This window comes from Convolutriloba macropyga, chromosome 14, assembly GCF_964194025.1.
Source record: "Convolutriloba macropyga chromosome 14, txConMacr16.3, whole genome shotgun sequence".
Classification (NCBI taxonomy): Eukaryota; Metazoa; Xenacoelomorpha; order Acoela; family Convolutidae; genus Convolutriloba; species Convolutriloba macropyga.
In genome coordinates, this window is record NC_134481.1 from 11,124,580 (window position 1) to 11,147,357 (window position 22,778).

At 32.6% G+C, this 22,778-nt stretch overlaps 1 protein-coding gene across 8 annotated transcripts in view; it reads left to right on the forward strand.

Moving 5' to 3' along the window:
- LOC142353696 (uncharacterized) overlaps positions 1-22,778 on the forward strand; it is a 128,111-nt gene that overhangs the window by 64,469 nt on the left and 40,864 nt on the right. The window contains exon 1 of one of the 8 annotated variants that reach the window (XM_075406019.1): positions 8,561-8,624. The exons of the other annotated variants lie outside the window; for them this stretch is intronic. The gene's annotated coding sequence lies outside the window, so the exon portion shown is untranslated. Of the gene's footprint in view, positions 1-8,560; positions 8,625-22,778 lie in introns of those variants that run through there. 8 annotated transcript variants of the gene reach the window in all.

Below are 22,778 nucleotides of genomic sequence, written 5' to 3' on the forward strand. Positions count from 1 at the left end.
TATCATTGGTAAAGATATTTTGTTAGTTAGAAAATCAAAAATAAATGCTGCGTTTTTGATAATCAACGAATAAAGTTAGCAAAAAACGGCAAACTTTTAATTACAGAGCACTCTCAATGGAAATTGAAGTGGAATTAGCTCCCCTTTTCAGTCTACAAAGATTGTGTTAGTGGTTTTTGGGTGTGCACTTCCTGCAAATTTAATCAGAGTGGACTAAAGAAACCTATTTCGTGCTGTTTTTGATGAAAAAGTCTGAATTTTGTGAAATTTTTAGCCGGAATTTGTGACAAAAAATTCATTGAAAATAGCTGACAATATATTTCGTCTTTAAACGTAAAACCAACAATATTTTCTTGAAAAATTTAGTAAATAATTCCGTAAAAAGGTGAATGAAATCAACTGAATTCACTCTATTTTCTCGAAAGTTTAGACCTCGATATCTCCCTGTCAAAAACGAAAATCAAAAAAATCTTTTTACGTCCATATTCTACGCTGGACAGGCTTTCTAATGATACCAGTCTCAACTCTCTACGATGAATATATCGATCGGCCAAAATTGACTGAACAAAAAAAACCCATTTGAGTATATAGTCCCCCCCCCCCCCCCTCAAGAGGGGTCGGAACAATTAGTCAAAATTGGGGCCAAACACTTTTTCCGAGATCTAATTTTTTCATAAGAAGTGTAGTAATCGTGCTGATTAGTCGAGTGTTTGGAAACTAAAGTGTATTTCTGAAAAATCTGCGAAAGTTAAATACATTTGGCTGAAAACACTGAGCTTGAAGTTTGTTGCCTAATGATTCTTCATCGATTGATATCGGCGAGTCTTTCGATGCGGATGTTGTCTTTCTTGAGAGGTTTTGCTCTTATTAGACGGTGAACCAAACACAAATCCAGTAATTGAGCAGTAATTGAGGAAGCCAATCGGTTGTTTAATTCTATTTCCCTGTTTTAATATTGACCAAACTTGTTGTGAAAATAAACTTTTTTCATAAAATTTTTAGATCGGAAATTATTTTGGTGTTCACAGGCTTTAGTGACTATCAAGAGTTGATGCTGATGCAGAAGAACTGGTTATTGGTTCATTGATTAAATCAAAGTTTTAAATTCTAGTCATATTGTAGATTGCATTTGATCACGCACCAAATCAAGTTCTTGTTGTGACTTCTAAAATTCATCACCTCCATTTTTGTATATTCCGAATTCTTGCCCCTGTAGTCAGCACAATTTTTTGATAGACAGTTGTTTGATGTTTTTTTCATCAAACATGGTTTGCTTCCATCGTTAGAAGAGAATTCCCCTTTATTATATCTAAATTAAGAATATTTCTTGCTTAATTTATTTTGTGCAAAACAAGTGTCTCGAGGATCTTCGGCAGCTGGTCTTGAAAAAAAAAACACAGAGCTGATCATATTGGAGCATTTTCGCGGATTTTTATTCCAGTTTTTTATTTGATCTTTTCCGGACACAATTTTTTTGGTAAATGAGCTAGACAGATACTAATAGTTTCATTTTAACGATGTGCTTGAAAAAAAGCACTGGCTCTTACTTTTTAAATATTTGCGCTGCTAAAGAGCGAAACCTAATCACTGAAAAAACACCTTATCTTACCTGAAACGTTCAGATAGTTTTTATCTTACCTGAACTTACCTTAATATACCTGAAATATACCTGAAATTTCAATGAAAAATTACGGGGGCACCACCTGTATTTTTACCTGAATATACCTTAGATTTACCTGAAAAACACACCCGAACAGTTAAGGTGATATGACCGGAACTTTCTTTAAAAACTTGCAATATTACTTGCAAAAATACCTGATATTTAACTTAAAAATACCTTAATTTTAACCAGAATTTTTAAGATAAATAACTTCAGTTAAGTTAAATTCACCGTAAAAATTAAGGTAAAAGTTTAGGGTGCTTTTATGGTAAGTTAATGTTTGTTCAGGTAAAAGTTCAGGTGGTGCCTGTTAATTTTTCAGGTAGATTCTAACGAAATTAAGGTAAACTTAGGGTGAAATAAGGTGCGTCAAGATAAAGTTCAGGTAAGGCAAAACTACCTGAACCGGTTCAGGTGAAAATTTTTCAGGTAAAGTTACCTGAAAACTAAAGATAATTCCGGTGTACACAGGAGAATGCGCCAAGCTATTCACATTTATTGTGGACAGAATGAACAAACAAAAAGATCATTGCATTTTTTCCGTGAAAAGCATCTTTCAATTACGTTATCGATGGTAAAATTGATATGAAATTTTCTAATTAGGATTGAGAGAAAAAATGATTTCAGATCAAAAAAGATGTTGACACAATTTTTAAACATGTGTTACTTTCAGTAGGAGTGCTGTTCTGCTATAGAACGACGTTTGAAAAGATGGGAAGGCGAACAAAAGTGACCATGTATATATTTCACCTTGAAAAAATAAAGTTTGGGTTTTTGGATCAAACTTTTTGAATAGTCTCGGTGTTCGTTTTTGTTAAGCAGGTCTAACATTTTTTCGGTAAATTTTATGCAGAGCGTTCCGAGAAAGTTGGAGTAATATAAGGTAATTTTACCTTAACAAAGTTAAGGTTAACTTTACCTCCACTCAAGTTAAGGTAAAGTTAAGGTAAACTTTACCTTAACTTTATCTTTATAACGGTTTACCTTAACTCCGTTAGGCTAAAATTAACGGAACAATTTTTAGTGTGTATGTTTTTTAATGTTATTATTCATTGGTCGATGAGCAATGATCTTGTTTCCTATGGTTTACAAAAAGATGAAAAATGGAACTTTGCGATACACTTTGGAAAAAATCACAGATATAGCTGATGGTTTTACGTATTTATTTCTAATTCCGTTACAAAAGAGAATTGAAACTATAATGCAACAACACCGTGAATGAAAAATTGTTATTTCTTGAAGAATAAAATGTCAAACTTTGAGCCATACATTGTTTTTTCATATTGTAATGTCCCCACAAGGAGCCCAGTTATCGTATTGATCATCCAAAAGATTTTTGGAACAAAAAGGAGTTTCGATAGAATCGTGAAGAGTTGAGTACAATTGAAAAAAGAGGCTGAGCAAGAAACTTGTAAATCCATTAATAGCGATGTATCTTTCTCTGTTTTTCGGGAAGCTTTGCCTTTCTTAGGATGCTTTGCTTTTCTTATGAATAAAGCTTTGACTTTCTTATGAATAAAGAGCGTGTTTACTACTACATTAATTACCAGTTTAGTGCTGTAAAAGTATGACTATATGCTGCTCAGACATAAATTGGGCACAAAATTTTTTTAGACTATACAGTGTAATTTTGGCAAGACCGCTATGATTTCAATAGAATCGCAACGAAGAAAAACTACATATAAAGAAACTTAATATATTCTGGGGATGTTCTGGAGAAAATATTCTCAATGTTTCAGAACTGAATTAAATTTTTACTCTTGAAATATGCCGGTTGAGCCCTGAAATTCTCTGAGACTCAAATCCGAGTACTTCCAATTTTGTTCTAGCTTTTTTGGTTCTTATTCGGTTAAAAGCAAATTTTTGGAATCATAAATAAGTTATTCTGCTAGAATTGTAATTTCGTCAACAATTGTTCAAAATTTGTAAATTCTTGAAATTCAGTTTCTGGCTCATTATTGGGCAGTATTGACTTAGACTCAGTTTTCTATTGAACCAGTCATTCGAAATTTATGGGGAACGCCGGTAGAGCCCAACGGGTGCACAGCAGAATGTCATAAAGTTAAATTAGAAGCCAAATATTTCCCGTGTTCTGATTGGTCGATCTTAAAACTATTACTTTGACGTTTAGAGGTAATTTCAAATGAAAAATAAGCACAAAATAGCGTAACGAATGTATATCCGTGTTTGCAACGTCCACCTCCCTCTCCCTGTCAGAGGTGGCGGACACGGAGAGGCCCAGTGGAGGGCAACCAGACCACACAATATAGATAACAAAGCGACAACTAATTAATTCGCTATTTCAAATATTTTTGTATTTTAACGTTCATTATTTTAGTAGGTTTTGCTGTGTTGCATCTGATTGTAATTATTAGTTTACAGTTAAAACAAAATTAACCAAAAAATAAGTAGATTACCTTAATGATGTGTCGCATAAACTGAAAATATGATCAAGATGAAATTACATAACTAGCAATGAAATCGGTCAGCTTATATTATTCCATCGCTTATTTCTTGCAACATAATGACAAAAATAAATCACAGATCGGAAAATAGTTGTACCGAGGAGTCCTGCTAATACTCAATGGCAAATAAAAATTCAAATTCCTTCATTCATATTCTCAGCTTAGATTTCTACAGACTGGTGTAGAGATACAATACCTGCAAAAAGGATAATCAATTTTTGCTAAAAACGGTTTGATCGATTCTCAAAAAAATTGTGTATTCAGAAGAATTGTCTCTATCGGTGAGATCAAGTATCTGTATTTTACTAGAATGATTACTCGAACAAACGAAAGAGCAAAAATGAAGTCAAATCTAACGCAGTTTTTGCATGCAAAAAATGTTTCCATAAAGTAAACATAGTAAACATACATTGAGAATGTAAACTTGGATCAATTTTTTTTTAAAATGTCCAAACTAAATGGTCACGAAGTTAATTTTGAGTGTAATAAGTCAACCTTTCTCATGAAATTTCTCGATACAAATTCTCAATGATCCGAAAATCTGTTTATGAAATATGGATATGGTTTAAAATGTGCACGAAAGAACAATAAAGAATCTGAAAAGAAAGAACTCTATTTTCTACAAAATTTTGTTGCCACAGACCTTAAAACCAAAATTCAGTCTCAAAATTTTCATGATACCAAACTATTTTTTTTTGCAAAATCGGACAAGTTGCAAAAAGGAAGAAAAAAAACATGCGAATAAAGCAAATCCTTATTGAAAAATAAAGGCGTCAGAGTAAACAAATAAAAAATATTCATGGTGAAAATCTTAGCCACTTCCTACTATTTATGTTAGAAAACCAAAAACATTGTTTCAGAGGTCCACAGAGAGAGAAATTGACAAAACTAACACATCCGCAAATAAAAATTATCAAAAAATCTGTTAAGTCACAGTTATTTTTACCAAAAAACAAAACTTTAGATCAACTTCTGTCCCATTTTAAAAGTAAATCCCTAGATAGGAATGACGTTCAAGAAACAACCTCTTTTTAAAAAAGTTTATGAGTAAATCCTGAGTGATATAATTCGATTTTTCTCATCAAAATATTTGACTTATAATTTGAATGATCTTAAGAATTTAATATCAAATCATAAAATTGACATATGTCCGGGAAAAACAAATAGTGGCTGAAAAACAGGAAAAGCAAGTCTGAAAAATAGTTTATGCCACAATATATTGAATAAAATCCAAACTTAAAAAAATTTTAGTACCTTTTTCCGAAGAACGGACAAGTTACAAGAAAGGACATTAATTGAACGTGTGTAAAAAAAAACGAAATTATTTTTCAAAAATTAAAGGCATTAAAGTTGAAAAGACTCAAAAATATGTTGGAAACCATAGCCACTTCCCACTGTCTTCACACCCAACATGCCTTCACAATTCTACTAAGCACGCAGCTGACAACAATAAAACCACTGCAAACGAAAACATCCAAATTAAAAAAAAATGTTCGTAAACAAATGAATTTTTGATCAGCAAAATAAGCTAAAAAACGGAATCACCGTCTAAATTGAGTTATGCTTCATCAGAAAGTTGATGAGACATTTAACTTAAGAGTAAGCAAAAAGGCAACAAGGGACAGTATTTAATGTCAAATCAACAAAAAGCAAAAAAAAATTAAAACAAAAACAGAGATCAAAATCAGGGCACCAAAATTTTCTAAAAGAAACAATTATCTGCACATTTCTTTCAAGAAGTGCAGCTGGGGCTTCTTCTTATTGAGGTGTTCTACAATTTGACAAAAAAAAACAATAATTTGGAATACTTCCTTATTAATCTAAAAATGTTTGGTACATGTTTAAAAACCTTTTGCATCCTCAGAAAGGCAAGGGGTTTTTTCAGATGTTGGTCTGGGTGAGAAGGAAGCAGAAGATTCCAAATAATGTCAAAAGTTGATTTTTTGCAGATTGTCTTCAAGGCTAGGACCCTTGTCTTGTGGATATTAAACAGAAAATGAGATCGAAATGAAATTACACAACTAGCAATGAAACTGTTTAACTTATATTATTCCGTCTCTTAATGACATAAATAAAGTCATAGCTTGGCGAATAGTTTTAGCAAGGAGGCTCGCTAATACGCAATGGAAAATAGTAATTCGACCTCTCTCTTTCGCATTCTTAGCTTAGCTTTCTACAGACTGGAGTGGAGATAGACTACGTGCAAAAAGGTAAATAAATTTTAATAATTACAGGTTGATCAATTCTTTGAACAAACATAATAGTGTATTCAGAAAAAAATTATTATCGGTGAGATCAAGTTTCTGTAGTTCACTAGAATGATTATAAGAACAAATGAAAGTACATAAATGTAGTCAAATCTAACGCAATTTTCGCATGCAAAAAAATTTCCGTAAAGTAAACAGTGTTTTTACTAAAGGTTACTAGGTTTGTAAGTGTGTTTGCAGAAATAAAAAAATGACCGTTGAACTCGAGTTTAATATTAAATTGATAAAGCAAACTTGGATCAAATTTAAAATAAACTGTCCAAACTAGATGGTCACGAATTTAATCGTGAGTGAAATAAGTCAATCGTTCTGATGAATTTTTTCGATACAAAATCTCAATGGTCCTAAAATCTTGATATCAAATCATATGGTTTAAAATGTGCCCGAAAAAACAATAAAAAATCTGAAATGAAAGATCACCATTTTCTGCAAAATTTTATTGTCACAATCTTTAAAACAAAATTCAACCTCAAAATTTTTTCTAATACACGATTGTTCTTTTTTTGCAAAATCGGACAAGTTGCGATTAAGGGAGAACAAAGGAACCTGCGAATAAGGGCAAAACTTTATTGAAAAATATAGGAGTCAGAGTAAACGAACAAAAAAAATCATAATCAAAATCTTAGCCATTTCCCACGAATTTTGTAGATAACCAAAAAAATTGCTTCACAGGTCACAAGAGAGAGAAAATAGCAAAACTAACACCACCGCAAATGAATATTATCAAATTCAGATCCTGATTCGGAAAAATATGATAAATTGTTTGTAAACAAAAAAACTTGTCAGTAAGATGAGTTAAATATTGGAATCACAGTCTAATTTGAGAAATGCATCCCCTGAAGGCTGACAAAAAACAATGGGGAATACTTTTTCCAAAAATCTGGAATAATTTTAGGAACAAAATTTAAAACCTTCTGCATCCTTAAAGTGGCAGTTGGACTTGTCAGAAGTTGGCCTAGGTGAGAAAAAAGCAGACCAAAAACAAATATTGTCAAAACTCAAAAAGATTTTAATATTTTCAGTTAAGACCAGTCAGATTTAATTACATATCTACCATAGGTAACAAAAAAGACAACAACATTTCTACTCACCACCCACAAATTATCGCTCTCAAGGATGCCACTAACAACTCTCTACGATAATCATATCGATCGGTCAAAATTGACTGAGCAAAGAATAACCCAGATGAATATATATTTTCTCTCCCACTAAAAATGAGGTTGGAACGATAACTCACTGCACCCGAAGTTTAATACGTACATCAAGTTTCGATTTATTTCAAAAAGAACTCAATCACCATAAATGTTTTGCGAGACAGGCAGGTTACAAGTTGGAGCACACCACACAAAATAGTGATTGTTTGTAGTGCATCATATTTTTTTCAACGGTGAGATTACATGAGTTAACCCTTTACACTGGAAACGTTTGTAATTTCATTGCCATTTTGGTTTTCATCTTACATAAATTCCCAGCGTTCCTTGAAAAATTATGAATTATTTTTGCGGTAAAAAACCTTTTCTCTGCTTAGGTTACATAACTTTTCAAGAAGTGCTCAGCTAGGGAGTTACGTTTATGTGTCTTTTATTTTTTGTGATTTTTATGATTTTATTTTGTTTTCGTCCAAATAGTTGTCCGCAACTTTGTCTCACAGACTTTCTCCTGTTTTTTTTTCATGGATTCGAGTGGTCCACTCGAACCCATGGAAAACTTAAAAAAATGTTGTTCAAGGTTAAAATGGCGAGAACTGTTTTAATTGCATAATTAGGAACTTGAAATTTATGCTAAGCAATTTTGCTTTTTTTCGAAGCTACCAATATCAATAAAAAGATTAAATCACATAAACGCGTGAATTCATACTTAGTTCAAGTTATAACCTTTTTCAACTTTGCTATTTTTTCTTTGCTGAACAATGTTTGCTTAATTGCTTTGTATTCGCACCCACGTGAATTTTCAACTTTGATCTGTTCTAAGTCTGTTTGCCCGTTTTTTCTCTCTTCCTCTCTCCCTCATGTTAATTTTTGGACAACCAAGTTTACCCAGGAAGTGATAAAACCAGAAGATAAACATTTGTTCATTCGTTGGCTGGTGGATTTTCCTATCAACATTGCGTGGGTGTTTTTCTACGCGGCAAATCGCAATTTGCAGTTATCGCATTTTTGCATTAAAAAGTCATTTAAAAAATTGCAAAGCAGACGCCCTTCGACAATACGACACAAAAAACACTTTTAACAGGTGAGCTAAGTTTCTTTTTTCGCTGGATCTAGGGATTGTAACCTAAAGTCAATTAACAAATAACGGGAAAATATTTAGTAGCTAGGGCCCAAGTATATAAACTCATTATATATAAGTACAGAGATTTTAAGAAATTTACTTAAAAACTGCCTTTTCTTGACATTAAATATTTTGCTGAATATAAATTGATAAGTTTTTCATAAACACACAGTTTTTATTCTTCCGTTAAACAGAATTATATTCTTTTGTAAAGCGTGACACTAATTTTAGAAGATAAAACTCAATCAAAAATAAAATTTTCTTCCAAAGTCAAATAAGGAATGGTTGCATAAAAGCAAAAATTTATACTTTAAAAGTACTGAGGTACTTTTATTTAACTTTTATTTTGAACCCGCTATTTTGCTGCTATTCAATAAAAGAGACAGATTACATCTTTTGTTTATAGAAACACAAACTTTCAGCACGGATTTTTGAGAAAAATTTGAAGTTATTTTGTGCAAAGTATATATTGAAATTAGTTTTGTAATATTTGTTGAGATAATGATCAATGATAAACAGTAGTAGCTTTCACTAATGTTTTCATCTTCATCGGTAGGTATGATCAGTGGAAGAGACTCAGCGTTTCCGAATAATCTCGTTTTTCGAACTTCACTATGAAAAAGTGACCAATATTTCTTGCTAGAAGAAATGTTTTTAATTAGCACTGCAATTTTATGTAAATAACTGTGTAAATTGGACGTAAGATTGTTTTTTTTGCATAATGGTAAACAATTTGGTTTAGTTTTTTGATGATAAGTTAAATCTGACTAAAAGTTAGAAAAAATTGTTGAATCAGTTAATTAAGAAGATAAGGTATGGCTCCAAATATGCTCAAGCCATTCGAGGGGAGCTTAAAAAGGAAACTAGGTTTCTCTGTTTGACGTTCAAAAATGCCTATAGTCAGACAGTTCCAGACCATAATTACGTATGATCAGACCCATCCAGACGTTAATCACCCACGATCAGACTTCAGCGCATTCAAAATTGGCCTTAATCAGACTTTGCCTCGTTCAAATGAAATTTTGGCTTGTTTTGGGCTCGTTCTAGATTTCTGGGTGCATTTTTGCCCCGACTGGAACATTGGGTGCGCTTTGAAACACACATTGCGATAAATGCTGTGAAATTTCATAAAAATTGTGGTTTTGGGCGCTGAATGCGGTAACAAAAATCACCTCTAAATTCGCCGCAAATATTAAGAAAATTTACCATTCTCGAACGTTGAACTTTTCATAAGAATTGCAGTGAATGTGGTGAAAAAAGTTTTGAATTAATTTTGAAGAATGTTGAAGAGTTATTCTTCTGCAAATCTAGAAATGTAGGTTTTTTATCAGATGTCTAAACTCTGCATAGAGTCTTTGACCCAAATTTTCCATTCAAAGACCGCACTTGATCAAAAGGGCTATTGTAATTTTTTGTATTGACTTTAGTGAGAGCCTCAACCGTTTATATATTCAAATGAGATCAAACTAGACAGTATATTGACAAAAATAGCGCGCAGACAAACACCCAGGAGAAGAAAACTAAAACATAAACCAAAAAGTCTAAAAAAGTGAAATCCTTCAACTTTACTTGAGAAAATTTTCAATACAGCATTAGCTATTTCATCACTTTTCTTGTTCGGCCCATAAAAAGACCGTTTTCGACATTAGTAGGCTATGAAAAGATTTTATTTCGACTCATGAAAAGACACTGCTCATTCTACATGGGCTATGATGAGACCGTGTTTCGTTTCATGATCAGACTTCGGAATTTTTCATGATTAGATTTTGATTTGTTTAAAATTTGTCATGATCTGACCACCCCTTATTCAAAATTGACCATGATCAGATTTTTCCTCGTTCAAATTTGGTCATAATGAGCTTTTGGTTCGTTAAAAATTGGACACTATAAGACTTTACCTCGTTCTGGTTTGGCCATGATCAGACGACCGTTCATCGACCGTTTATCGACATGTCATCGACCGTTTAATTTTGAACGCAATTTACCCCCTGTTTGTTTTTGATGGTCTGATCATAAAATTTTTTGAAGATTTCCAAGAACAGCATTTACAATAATCTAAGCTAATATTTTAGTTTATTTTTTTACAATGTTAGACGGCAGCACTTTTTCTCCTCATTGGCCCAGATCCCAAATTTTAAAATTGGACACTTTTGGGACTGCGCCAAAGAGGAGAAAAAAGAGCCGCCGTCTAACCTTGTCAGAAATTCAATAAAATATTAGCTTTGATTATTCTACTTTCTGTTCTTGGAAACTGGTTTGAGTGCGGGCAGTCAAATTGAAAAACCTAGTTTAATTGTTTTTAGCTCCCCTCCATGAATATTTAGGTTTTGTCTCGGTTCATAGTGGTTTGAATAACTTTATGTTCAAAAGAGTGTCCAAAGATATTTTTGATCAATTTTGCCCCGCTTTTCAACCGTACACTTGATCTAAAAATGTTTTTTTTTCTTATCATTTTGCTCCAAAAATTCTTTTTCTATCTGGCACAATTTACCAAGATATTAGCAAGTTGTGACAAGAAATTTTCTTGACAAGTCTTGATTAGATCTCGCCAAGATCTTACCAAGGTGTTCTTAGAATTTTTTGCCTATCAAGATCTTGGCAAGATGTTTCATGTTTTCCAAGAGTCATCACGATCTTGCGTGACGTGAGAATATGCATGATGTATCGTTTCAGTGGGTAACCATATGCTATGCTCCATTTATTTCAAATGCTCAGGTCGGATTAAGAACATCCGTTCTAAAGATAAAAGGATAAAATCCATCCCACACTGATTTGCCTGCTCAGAATTTTTCCTTTGTCATTTTCTGTTTTATTTATGGAAAAGTTGAGTAAGATTTAGCAGACGGAAAGCGAAAAATGAGGTAAAAATGACAATATCGATTTTTGGGTAAATCAATTTCTGTTATGTGCATATTTATACCCTCTCGCTTGAGAGAGAAAAAAGGGAAGAACGCAGCGGGTTCTTTCCATCTTCATTTTCAACCTGGGTTCTCTCTTTCCTAAGTGGTGAACAAACAAACTCTATTTACTTTTCCGATCCGAGGGAATTTGGGAGTTATACGTACATGGAAAACGCAAAATAGAAAAATTTCAGCAGAAAAAAAATGTTGACATAATGTTAAGATTTTATCTTAGATTTCAGAGGTTCTTATTTTTTAAAGTTTGTTTTCGAAGGATGTATAAATGAGTGGATAACTAAAGTAAACAGGCAAACAAACTGAACTGAAGGAAAAAAACTGGTTCCACACGCCAGGCGTCCAATAAAATATATATTTTTTCTATTTTCAGATAAGGAGCATTTATTAATTTATAATTAAGTAATGAGCAATTAATCGATGTGATAACTTATTATCTATTACTAAAAAGTGGCAAAAAGAGTTTGAAGGCTCTAAAATTGCTTGAAGTTTGTCTAGAGTTCAGATTTAGGCTATTATGTCTTTGTGACGATTTTTCCGATCAAGCTAGTAACCTCTACGCCACCCCATCCCTCCAGCTGCATAGAAAAACTTGTAGACCAAAAATGAAAAATGGGTTCGAGGGTCTTTGGTTCTAGAAAGGTCTTCAGTGCATATTTTGTTCAACTAAATGGATCTGGGGCCATAAAGGTGGGGGACTTCTCGTTGTTATGCAATTTTACAAACTTTAATGTGACACTTTACAATTCCAGATAGTCACTAAGTAGTAATACTACACTGGCATTTTATGATAACGATGTCAAATTAATATGCACAGTTCTATGTGACAAAAGTGAAATTATTCTTTGGAAGAATGACATTAGCATGGTCTTAAAATTGCATTTATGAGACAGCGAGACGACATAAAACACGAAAACTAAAACAACAATGGCGGCTGAAAAAGTTGATCTTCAAAAACTGTTTTTTTTTCAGTTCAAGTTCAATAATCGCCGTCTCTAATCATAGTAATGTCATATAATTATATAATTTGAAGAACTGAGAGTATAGAGATAAAAGAGACAAGGTTTTAGCAAACAAAATCAAGATTAAATTTTGTGTGATCAAAAAAGTTTGATTCGATCATTAAATAATTTCTTGTTCGAAGTGATGATAGAACTGTTTATAATAAAAACTATAAACTATTAGTTAATTCTGGTGGCAAGCGGTCAAAAAAGGGATTGCTTTTTGTGTAAACACTTAATTTGAAAAAAAGTGTTTTTTTTTCTTTTGTAATATTGGAAAAAATTTGACATATACTTTCAGCAGTTCTGAAACGTCTGTTTTTTTTAAGATTATGGAGGACACATGATGGGTACAACGTTCTCAGCCCGACATAGCTGCATTCAATGACAATCACACATTTATGTTCGTTAAATAAAACTTTTTCTTTAGTGCATTTTCTACTTTTTGACAAAATATTACTGTTCTCGTTTTCATGCAAATTGTCTCCAAAAAATTTCACTGATTTATTGAAATCAATCACGAGAGATCACTGTATTTATTGGCAAAACGTTTGAAATTAAACGAAAAGATACTTTTTAAAGTTTTAAATATGCAGGTGCTTCCAAATTAGGCACAAATAAAAAAACACTTATCCGTATTTTTGACTAGTCAGTTTTCCCTCTTTATGATTTTCAGATCTCTGATGTTAAAAATTGACATAGCATAATTTAAAGCTGAACTCCTTTGCTGTTTTTTTCGGGTTCACCCATTTGCCTTTAGTAATTATTAAACATCTTTTTCGTTTTACACTTGAAAAACCATTTGGAAATACCGGCAGGTACCTTTGACATATTGTTTTTCCCCGATTTTATATTTTTTTTTCATGCGAGGAAAAGAATATTCTTTTTCTAGAATGGGCGCAGAGTGTATAGATTTTAAACTTTGAAAAACAATTCTGCTTAAGACACTTTGAGTATTTTTGTTACCACTTTTGATAACTCTACTTTGTGATCTTCTTGCCGAAATACAGTACACGCAATTAAAAATTTTCAAATCTTCCTTTTAGAAATGAATTGTTTCAACCTATTTTTACAGTTTACGCGCTATATTTCGTTCAAGAGCTTTCACTTAGCATGTTGTTTTCAATTCCTCTTCTTAGGTGGAGGGTTAGAGGACCTGTGTATACAAAAAAAAAATTTGTTGAACCATTTATAACCAAGAGGTATTTTTGCGTCATGCGGAGAAACGAGGAACATTATTAGAAAACCGTCCAGTGTAGAAAAAAAGCTTTCGAGTGTCTTTATTTAAGGTTTTGCCAATTGGGCAATGAGCATTGATTTGTGACAAAACGTTTCGAATAGTTTTTTTTTCAGCAACTGACAACCGCTTAATTTCTTGGCACAAACTACCGTTTACAGTTTACGGTTAGTTTCTGCCCAATTAACCAAATTTCTAATATTTTCCGGTTGGTGTTAAATCACTTAGGCTTTGTTTAGAAGTTCCTTATGAGCAGTTTTAACGCTAAAATTCATATTCATCGATTTTGTTGAGCAGGCTAAGGGCTATTTAGTTCGTGAATTTGTCAAGAAATTTATGTTGAAAGTTTTTTTGTACTCGCACAATTATTTTTCTATATAGAAAGTTCCATCCTTCTTTCACCATTAGTTGCCTAAATGATTATGTCAGTTTACAACATTTTTTGAACCTTTTTTCAAATTCAACAAAATTAAATGAGTAAAAAAATTGAATATAATTGCAAAACAAGTCTTGAACAGTGGGGAGGGGGTGGGAGAGGGGAGGGGAGGAGAGGAGGGGGGTTTGAGTTGAAGTTGTTCCTAGTAGTAAAACAGAGCTTTCTTTGACAATGTTACATTTTCTGACATTCAACTTTTGCATAATTTTTTTGGAAAATTTAAATATTTCTAAATGTGAAAATACGTGAAAAACATGTCAATTGTCAGATTTTTGAGCTTCAAAACTATGTGGTTGCTTATGTGGTTGGTTTTCACTTTGTGCGCGGAGTCTGATATAAATTACGGCTTAACGAAACATAGGTGAAATGAAAAAAAACGTCATTGTATAGATTGCATCCGTTCTTTTTGCCTAATCCTCCACAATTAACACGAACCTTTGTCTATAGTTAGGTTATCATTTTTATATGTTGTTACAGTGCTGACATCAGAAACTGTCCCGGTTTCTGTTACATTGTTATTGTTTGATCCAGATTTTGTGTGTTTCATTTTCTGCAGTTTCTCCAAAACCTGCTTTTTCTTACTCTTTTATTATCATGCAAAGTAAATGTTTTAGGGGCTAATAATTCAATCCAAAGACAAACTTCTTCTGTACCACTAACATGAAGATTGATTCAATTTTTTGACCAAAAGTGAAACAAACTTTGCTGAGGACTTAGGTAAATAAAATTGAAGTAATTTATCAACATACATTTGACGTCATTGCCTCTGAGTAGATTATGGCGGAGCGTACTGTGCTGTTTGCTTTGACAAATAATATTGTTAAAGCAATGTTAAAAATATATAACTATCGGAACAGAATATTGTTATTAACTTTCATTTTTCTGATTTAATGTTGTTTTGTTACCGGAACTCCAAATGTGTTAATATTTTGCAAGAAAAAACTGACTATTGTCACATCTTTTATTTGCGACAAAAATGAAAGATTTGTGTGTTGTCTGTATTCACTGGAACATTATTAATGCAATATTTGATCATCTTTTTTCATAAATTTGAGCAGAGACAAGTATCGTCCTCTTTCATATGCTATATCTCAATATCACCTTGTAGACTCTCACGTTGTTTGAACCTAAAGTAGCCAATTAATGTTTAATGAGGCAGTATTGTTTAACATGAATTTTATGACAGGGTTTTCAGCACCATTGAGAAGTTATCGAGCTTCGAGGTGAGACAGATATATTTAATGAGATGACCAGGGCCCTAAAAACCGTGTTGTATAATTTTCAATCAATTTTTGTTGCAGTTGCAACATTTGTTTAGACCACAGTGTAGCTAATTATTCTACATGTTTCTTTCGCTCCTTTCTTACCGCCATTCACGTTGCGTTGTTGTGAAAAAAAAATTTCTGAGTTTTTCTGCTTTTCGTAGGTATTGACGTTCGTACGTAAAAAATCATTATATCATTAATTCAAATTCTCTTACTGCAATGGCAATTGATAAAATACTGCTCCTCTAATTAAACGGTTTTAAATCACTATAATTGATTACTGATTGGAAATATCAAATTTTTGTTTGGTGAAAAATACCCAACTTCAGCTCAAGAAAATTAACAGCTGAGAGGTTAAGCTGGCAATTAAATTAAATCTATTGGTTTCAAGTTTTTCATGCCAGAACATCCTTTCCTTAGTCCAGATGACCGAACAAAAGTGATACAATAAATGTTTGATATGTCCACGTGAGAAAATATCGGTATAATCGGTCTCTCATATTCGGTATGATAAGTCTCTTAGATTTGGCATGTTCGGTTTTAAATCCTATAGATTGTCGTTTTCATACAAAATTCGATTTTTTTGTTTATAATTTAGTTAAGTGTTCTGATACTTTTCTAATCACAGGAGTATCAAAAATATTTCATCAGGACAATTTTTTCGAAAAAAAATAAAAACAGATTGATTTTCTTTTCTAGTTGATTTGAAAAAAAAAATTGGTTGAACAAATAGGAAGGTTTTGTTTGTTTTTCAAGTTAAAAATTTAACACTTGCTGATCCTCGTTGGGGTTTCGGTTAACTAATTCACACTCACTGAGCCAGGATATGATCATGAGAAATCAAATTCATAAATAATTTTCTAACAACTTCTTCTGACTTGAATCCAATTATATCAACAGCTTCTTACGTTTAAACATACCGACGGTACCGAACAGAAAAACGCAAGGAATATTGTCATTTTTGTATAACTAAAACTGAACAGTTAGTCTAACGTTTACAAACGGTGGTTTCTTGATTTGATCTCATGATTTTCTAGTGTTTAGAACTATGTACTGACATAAATATTGATTGTTTGGCTACAAAGTTTAAATTAGACGAATTATAAATATTTGCTTGAGTCTCGAAAAAGCATTATTGGTGAAAATTTTGCCTGTTTTTCAAAGTATCAAAAAATAATTTGACTTGCGTTCAATTCAACACATTATACATTTAATACATTATATAGCCCAGTACAACAAATTACAATCAAAGTGTCCTGCTCGGTATAGAATAGGGGAACAATTTGAAAATTTTGCCAGATAGATTTAATGTACCATAAGATTCATCTCAGCAGCGGTCAAAAAATAAACAGAGGCCAAAATCAAGAACTTTTTAAATGCCTGGAATCTAAACTGAGCTTCCATAGCGGTAAAGTCGATCAATAAATTTCCTGGACATTTGTCTTTTCGCTTCCGTTTCTAGACTTTGAATTTTTAATGACGTTTCGCTTACAAGTAAAGACAAGTTGTGCTGTGCGTGGGAGGTTCTCGTGACGTAAAACATAGATTATGCAATCTTTGAACAAAAATATGTCCCTTTTTTAGAAGTTGCTGAAAGCGAAAGAAGAATATCTATGGCGGTTTGGTTGTTTATGCTTTTTATTTATGTTTGTTTTTCTTTGGTCGGTCTATTCTGTGTTTATAGGAGAACAGCTATGATAGTATAAATTGCGGGGGTAGAAGGGGGGGGGGGTATTGAGTGATTGCTTTTGCTCACCTGAGCTAATGCATTGATAATGAGCATCAGAAACAAGCGGAGCAAACAAACAATAGAGAAAATGCTGGGATCGAATCAGATTTTTATCGATCGAAGGATGAAAAGAAGAGAGAAAGGAAGAGTACTGGTACTTGCATGTACTCGCGGGAAAACGACAGGTTTGCAGGTGGCGGGAGTTGAACAAAAATTGGGGGTACGGTGGGCGGAGACAGGAGAACGGTGGAGGAGAACAGGGCGGTGGTGGTGGTTGGTGGTGGTGGTGGTGGTGGTGGTGGTGGTGGTGGTGGTGGTGTGTGTGTGTGTGTGTGTGTGTGTGTGTGGGGGGGGGGGGGGTTTGCGGGGGTACCTGTTTTTGGGTGAGTGAAAGAGGGTTTGAGTTTCAATTCCCATTTACATGTCTCTGGGAAATAATTGCTTCTTGTTTTCGCCAGCTAAAATCATTAAAGATTATTTCTATAACCTGTTATGAAAAACGTGCAATATTCGGTGATATAACATTTTGAAGCCTGTTGGACGCACCGACTCAAAAATCGAGGCTGCCTAGTAAATTTTGTCAAGATGACCCGCACAAAAAATTCTGGCACACGAAATAGTAATTGTTTTTACTCTAATTACGCAGGCAAGTTTCCTATTTAAATTCTTCGAGAATTATTGTTTCATGAGTCGACTCCAGCATGGATTTTCCATGGATTGAGGAAAACTGTGCTCGCAAGTCTTATTTTTCAATTTCAGATTTCTTAAAAAGTTTTTTTTGTTTCTCTGTTTTTGTTGCTTCCACTGAAGCATCAAGGAACCAAGACTGAACAGCGTTGCTCCGAGCAGTTCAATTCAAAACAAAGTTTGAAAAGAGCCACAAGAGTTAAAATTTTTCTTGAATTTTTGAAATAAATCAGTTGTCGCAGCTGTACTATACTGCCAAATTGACTGATTGGATGAAAGTAGGTCGATCCACAGTAACGATCTTCTCACTAGCCATGATTGAAAATCGCCATTGTTTGGGCGTTTTTTTCCCAAAATTCTTCAGTATAACATTTGTTATAAAACACCTGATTTTGTTTGATTATTTTTTCTTCGGAATTGCAGCAGTTGAAGGAGCATACTTGCAGACTAAGTTATCAGTATTGGTGAGAAACAAATTTGGATGTAACATTTTTTGAGGTAAACACCAGACAAATCAGTTTTCGGTCGAATTATATCAGAGCATTAATCTTGAGTCAAGCTAAGATCCAGCAGCAAACATTTGGTTCGAGATAAAATCCAGCAGCACAAAATTGGTTTGAGCTAAAGCCGAGATGACAATAAAGTTGATCTAAAGTCTTTTCAAGTTCAATTTGGTTCGAAAATTGTATTCGCATACCCGTTTTGGGTATTTTTTTGGTATTCTCAAAATAGAAAATCCTTAGCATCAGCTCAAGTTTAAAATGTGACCCCCTACTTAGAATGAACATATGAATTTACTTAAAATATTTTATAAAACATCAGCATGCGAGTCTTTTTAACTACTTCTGAAAACTCCCTAATTCTTGCGTATCTCCCATCAGATAAGTTCTGGGATTTAGTTTAAAGTGCGCTCTATCACCAGAGCCCGATTGCAATGAGGTTTTGGTGATAACTTTTTTGCGGCATATTGCAAATGTTCTCTCCTTCAACGGTTTCAGAATAGCTGAGTTTCAATTTACCATCACAAAGTACTGAGAAGATGTAGAAGATGGCCCTCATAATAATTGAGCTACAAAGATTTTCTTTAATTGGCTTGGTTTATATGACTCTTTCTTGTTCGTTTCATCAAGATTCGTTTCTTAAAAGAAATTAATGTGAAAGAAATTAGAGTCGGCTTTTTTGTAGTATATTCCATATTGCTTGTTCATGATTTTCATGAGTTTCATTAAAATTTGTTAAACTGCCACAAAAAATATAAAAAAAAATTTGTTGTTGCTTCTATCAATTGTAACTTTTTTCGTCAGAAATGCAAATTATCATAAACCAAAACACCAAGTTTATTGTATATCGATTTTTTCGATTTTCGTTTTTTACAGGGAGTTATCGAGGTTTTAGAGTTTTGTGAACATTCGACTGTTTTTGTTTGTTCACATTCTCAGTAATTTTTGCTAAAATTTGGCACAATTTCGCTAATATAATTCAAAATAAATTGAAATTTTAAACGGCAAAGTGTTGTTGTTACCGTTAGAAATATAAGAGCGTTGCTGAATTGTTTGGTTGAAGTTTTTTGGCTAAAATTTTTGATAAAATTTTTAAAATTCAAACTTTTTTCATCAAAAATGGCACAAAATATGCCTTTTTGGTCCACTTTGTTTAAGTTTGCCAGACATAGTGACCTAGAAACTTTAACAAAGACTCCTTAATCTCAGTAAGAGCATTAGTTGCAACTAGGCGCCGTATGAAAGTCTTCTGGAATTAAAACTTTTCCGTTTTTTGCAGATTTAGATCGATAATTATACAAAATGCATCGTTTTTTTTTTTAATATTTGAAGAATTCCACTCAACAATTGGTCTAATTCGCAAAAACTTGGAACAATTGGTCAGTTTATTGGGCGCACGACAGATTCAGGGAGAGGTTCGATATTATCATGGATTCTTAGAATCAGAGACTTTTTGGTTTTTATTTTGATGTTGCCATTTTTCAAAATATTTTGCTATTGTTTCTTTAATGTCAATTACAGACCATATTTTTTTTCACGGCTGCGTTAATGACAACTCCAAAATATGTATATTTGAGGCCAAATGTAGATACAGTTTGTTTTCAGAGACCCAAAGGGTTTCAATGGCTTTGAGGAAGAGTTTTAGTAAAGTTTAACTGAATTCTTGTCTTTTGCCTTCAATTGTTATTCTTTTGGCAGTCTGATTTTTAAGTTTAACCACTCAGAGATCTAAATTTCTGTCTCAAGAGGTGCAAGTGAACCTTTTATGTTCATTCGGTTGTTACCTTATGTCTCTTATGTTAATGATTGTATTTGTTTTACGGAAATTTCTGTGAGTTTTTGAACTTGTCAATTTTTTATATTATTTTAGACAACATTTTGCTTATTCTCAGTCAGCACAGTTCAACCTTTCCTCCTTTTAGAATACAAATTAATTTTTTGGCCGATTGTTTGAACAGAAGGTCTTCTTGCTTCTGGTACTACGAGTTTTCATACAAAATTTTCTGATTTTTGTGCATAATTGCCCAATTTTGCTGTTGTTTTTCTTTCTTTTGTAAATTGTCACTTTATTTGACAATCTTACTCAAAAAACTTTAAAACATTTGAAACTGAATGTAAATTTTGTTTTCATAACATGTGGTTTGAAGGTCTGCGAAACCGTTCTCTTGCAGAAATTGGTAGATTTTTTATTTTTGCCCTATATTTGTTGTTAACTTTTGTTGTCATATGCCAAATATTGTTTAATTAAAAGTCTCAGTGGCCAACTATAGATAAACAAATGAACTTAATAGCTGATATCGGTAAATAGCTTATGGTTTTCTTGACTTTCGAATTAAATTTCTAAATAAAATTAATAGTATTCTTCAACTTATCCTTTTTTTTTCTGGTTTGCGTTTTTTTTCGTATTCTACTATGTTGTATCATTTACGTAAATTAGTTTCATTATTTAGAACTCTTTTTAGTGTTTTGTTCAGTCAAAGAATAATTTTTCTGTTGATTAAACGTTTTAAATAATGTCTTCATGGCTTAGACAATTTGTTTCAGAAGAATTTTGTGAAGTTTAGATACTTTTCAGTTTTTATGGTTTTTTGTTGTCATTTTGTGATAGTCGTTTTACCTAAAGACGTTATAATCATCAAAAGAGTTGCAAATAAAGATGTTATATTCTCGCAGTTATTATTATATGAGTTTAACTGCTTCTAAACTGTGGTTTCTTAAAGTTGTTTGTGAAATTTATTAGTTCAGCTTGTTTTTAGTGTTATTTTATAGTCTTATGATTTAGTCTCATTAATAACAGTCGCAATCAATTTTCCAAGTAGTTGCAAGACAAAATGTCTACTGTTTTCGTCGAAATTTTTTAATTGCCATGAATTTTGAAAACATTTGTTTTTAATAAAAAAAGGATAGATTTTTGAGATCTGCCAATTTTATTGCTGTTAAATTGTAGCTAAGCAACTCTATATACAATTCACATTATTTATCTATTGAAATACAATTTGCTCTTCATAACGGTTTATTTTCCTCAAATGGTCTTTCTTCTTGGATCAACCAGTTTTCATAAAACCAATTTTCGTGATTTTTGCATATTTGCCCCTTTTTTATAGGTTTTTGTTTTCTTTTCGCGGTATCAAAATAATGGGCGTCATTTGATTTACAAATGTTGTCACCTGCAAAAAATGCAAACGGAGATTTTTATTGTTTTTAGTGTTCAGCTTAATATTGAATTGATTGGGGGGACATCGTTTTCGTGCATAACTTTTGCGCAAATTTTTTGTTTTTGCCTGTGTTTGTCGGTCTTTTTTTGTAGTCGAATGACATTTTCAGGATAATGAAAGGCCTCAGTCGCTCTGTATTGAGGTAAAAAAGACTCTCTCAATGATTTCATTTGATGCCTATTGTTTCTAATAAGTTTGATATTAATTCTTTTTTTAAAAAAGCAATGTTTTAATAAACGCATTGAGGAAAAGTCCCTTATTTTGTTCTAAAAAAGTACCGGTAAATTTTTTTAGTATAAGTTTTATCTGATGTCATTTTAATTTGGTTATTAATGGTTTTCAAAAAATAGCAAGGAGTTTTTTGTCGTACTTAATATTTGTAACTAATTGATTTTTATTGCCGTCTTTTCTGGTAGTCATTTTATGGGTAGCCACAGGTCTCATAGGCCCTCTAGAGTAGATTTTTCTGATTCTTTTAGTAGTTTGTTGAACAATTTGTTGATATGTTAAATTTTTTTTATCTCATTTGGTAGACAATTAAGTGAAAAATATAGATGCGCGAGGTCGGAACTTAATGTGCGAACGCACATTACCGAGCCTCCTTGTTTTTATAAATGATTTTTTAACCGTCTCTATAGTGAATATTACAATCTACTATTATGTCGACTTTGATGGAAATTTCAACCATGCTAGTACCGTATGTATTCAATCGTTGCCTTCTAATATGCTCGAGTTCAAATATTGCGCGAAACAGTTAAAGTAAAGAAATTCTAAAAGTTACACTACTAAAATTTGCTTGCAAAGTAATTCTATTTTGCACAACGCTCCCCTTGCAACGAATTATCCAATAAATACTACCAAAGAACTCTGTTTTATCCTTTTTTCCAAGATTCAGAATTATATGGTAACGAAATTTTGTCATATTTTTATTTTAGTTTTTGAGATAAAACTTCTGAGATATGAAAATACAGCGTGGAAAATTCTGGAGCAACCGATTTTATTATGAGAAAAATTATGCCTGAATCAAGTTCAAGCGTTCTTCGTTGCGCGTTAAGAAAATTATCACAGTTGATTATCATATGTGTATACCACGAGCTTCATGGTTGGTAAAATGATATTTCGTCTAGAAC